The sequence below is a fragment of the Prosopis cineraria genome, unplaced genomic scaffold, assembly GCF_029017545.1.
Source record: "Prosopis cineraria cultivar Desert tree isolate PC_DT_omini unplaced genomic scaffold, ASM2901754v1 PC8, whole genome shotgun sequence".
Lineage (NCBI taxonomy): Eukaryota > Viridiplantae > Streptophyta > Magnoliopsida > Fabales > Fabaceae > Prosopis > Prosopis cineraria.
This window is the reverse complement of record NW_026555339.1, coordinates 25402652-25405724: the sequence shown is the minus strand read 5'-3', so window position 1 is coordinate 25405724 and position 3073 is coordinate 25402652. Positions and strand designations below refer to the sequence as shown.

General features: G+C 32.1%; 1 long non-coding RNA gene across 1 annotated transcript; it reads right to left on the bottom strand.

The window, feature by feature from the left end:
• Window positions 1-1201: 1201 nt before the first annotated feature.
• Window positions 1202-1930, bottom strand: LOC129317619 (uncharacterized). Its single transcript, XR_008594996.1, has 2 exons — window positions 1739-1930; window positions 1202-1637 (listed from the first exon to the last, which is right to left on the bottom strand). It is a non-coding gene; the product is annotated as an uncharacterized LOC129317619 (long non-coding RNA).
• Between the last annotated feature and the right edge of the window lie 1143 nt (window positions 1931-3073).

Here is a 3073-nt window from a genome sequence, read left to right as displayed (position 1 = left end):
AATGTAAGGGAGATAAATAATCCTAAGTCTCAATTTGTATTTGAAGTGTGTGAATCATTGCTTTTCTTTATTTTCTAATGTTTTAGTTTGCAAAATTATTTTTCATCTAATTATGTTTGGCTCAACTTGGTTGAAGTTACTTAATCTTTTGTTTGATCATATTTTTTGAGCAAATCCTCGAGGAAACGATACTTTATTTCATTATATTACTTGCTACGACCTGTGCACTTACGATAAGCAACATTAATAAAAATAATTTTGTGAATATTAAAATATAACTCATGAGGTAAAATACATGCACATGTCACCTCTTAACTATTCTTTGCAACAATTTTATATTTTCTCATAATAACATAATTTAGGGTTAAAGTATAATTTATCCTAGAACTTTGTCTTGAAAAGTAATTTTACCCATGTACCGATAAAAAAAAGATAATTTTATCCCTAAATTATTTTTTCAAGGAACACTAGGAACCCTGTAAAAAGGGTTTTTGCTCCTTAAAAAAAATTCAAGCATAAAATTGCCTCACTTATGAGCATAGAGGTAAAATTGCTTCTCGAGGAAAGTTCAGGAGTAAAATTATACCTTAACTTAATAATTTAATTAACAACATACCCAAATTATCATAGTAATTAAAACTAATCTACATAAAAACGAAATATTTTAGTAAAAGACTAATATTATAAATTAATTAGGATGATACTCACTTACATGTCGAACTTCTAGTTTCTAAAGACTTTCTTCCTTTAATTTTTATTAGGATCCTGTTCTTTGACACACCCTACAAGGATATGAAAAAATACAATTTTAATGGATTTTTAATTTTTTAACTCAATCCCAATCAACCACCATTATTTAATATTCCAAAACCCAAAATTCATGCATTTAGAATTAGTCTAAGTATTATCATTCATATCACAAATCTCCTTTATATTGCTTCAGTCATGCCAATCTATTTACTTAAGACAAAATTTTCTTAGGCTTTGCACAAATTAAATACCACAAGTGCATTATTTCTAATCATTCAATTACAATATCTAACAAGTTATTAATAACCATACAAATCCCAAGAATTTAAATAGTTATATAAATTCAAAATTAAATTCCTTTGCAATCTACAAGTTAATTCATAAATCAATAACTTTCATATTAACATACTTCTCACAAGGACCAATGAGAGGTCAAAAATGCAAAATCAGATAAAATTGTCCTAAACATTTTATTGAACACTTCATGGGCATCAATTATCAAGCTAATGTTAACATTTCCTCTTAAATTTTAGCTTCCTTGAAACCTTACAATACCAATAATCCAATCATTTACAGTTAAAAACTCAACTCCGCACCATCATCTGCTTCCTTCTGCAACAACAAATTTCAATTTAAATCAAGCTTCCTTCTCCCATACACCCCCATATGGCCACACGGACAGCAACAATGGAGGAGACAAATCTTTGCAACTTCAATCATCAAGTCACATATACGCAGAGCAAGAGAAAATTAAGACTTGAGGCTTCCTCACCTTAAAGCATGAATGATGAAGAAAAGGGAAGGAGGAGTCGAAGTTTATGGCTGTACAGAGGAGAGGATTCTGGCACGACACACAACAGGGGAGGAGGGGGAAAAAGACACCGTGTCTGCACAGGAATGAAGAGGAACTGCTGTTGAGAATGGAGAAGAGCTGAGCAGACCGGTGCTAGACAAAAAGAGCGAGAGAAAGAAAGCAATCCTAACTTACCCACATAGCTACACGAACGGTGAAGGAAGAAAGCTGCGTCGATCAGAAACAGGGAAGGAAAAGAGACCACGCGTTGGTTGATCAGTGGCAGAAGGAGCGACGACAGACACACTGGCGTTGGTGAGAACGAAAAGGAGAAAGACGAAGTTGCAGAGTAAGGACGAAGGATTGACTGAAAATCACAACTCCTCTTTTGACGGCTCAGGAGAAATCGAAGATGAGGGGAGAAAAAACAAATTTTTTATCAGATTTGAAGGGGGCAATTCGGTAATCTTACAAAGCAAATGGGGGGGGGGGGGGGAAAAAAGCAAAACGCCGTTTCTGCCTCTTTCAGATTTGAGCTTCAAACCTAATGAACAAATCATTAGTGCAACACTCTTCCTTGCAATAATTATTTCAAACATAAATAGAATAAATTTAAATAAATTATTATATATTTACTGTTATCTTATTTATCAGGACTATTATATTTACATCTATCATCTTCCTTTCCTTTTCCAAATTTCTAATCACAAGATTAATATTTGGACACTTCAAATTTGATATATTGCACTTGTAAACTCTTCAAATTAAATTTTAGTTATTTAGATTTGATTATCTTATATTTTTATAGTTTAATATTTACTATAATAATTTTACATGAGATCAAACCTAAATCATCCAATTAATGATCTAATGATTAGAAAAGAAAACTGCAAAAAAAAAAAAAATTGAGAGAGAGAGAGAGAGATAGGAATCTTGGCATTAATGAATTGTCGTCCGCTAGAAGTTGCCTTGTCTATCTGAACATGGTCACGAATTTACAAGAGCAAATAGCAAGAGGGTAGTTGGCTTATGTAACATTTTTAACAAATTAAAGCACAAATAGCAAATACTCTTCTTGGTTCTATTTATAAAATATTTTTAACCAGATCATGTAGATTAAGGACATTGGTTAAAATTAGTTAAGAGTCTGATTTTTTTTATAAAAAGAAAATCTATAGAAATCCTAAATTACCCCTATTTAATTAAAATTAATAGCTTTACCCTTAAGTCTTAATGTCAAATATGCCATCCAAATGCTTCTTGAGGGTGGTCAAGCGTTTTCGAGGGGAGAGACTTGCTGACGAAGAACTTATGCTGGAAGAATTCTTCAGGTGTGAAGGTTAGAGTTTTTGAAGATAATTGGATTCCTGATGCCAAAGGCTACGATTTGAGCTGTAGAGTTCTAACCAATGATTTGAAAAAGGTAAGAGTATGTGACATTATTGATAATGGCATGAGGAATCTGTCTTTTGATTGAGATTGAGTTAGCAAGGAGGAACAGGATTTAATAATAACAAGAAAAAATATCAA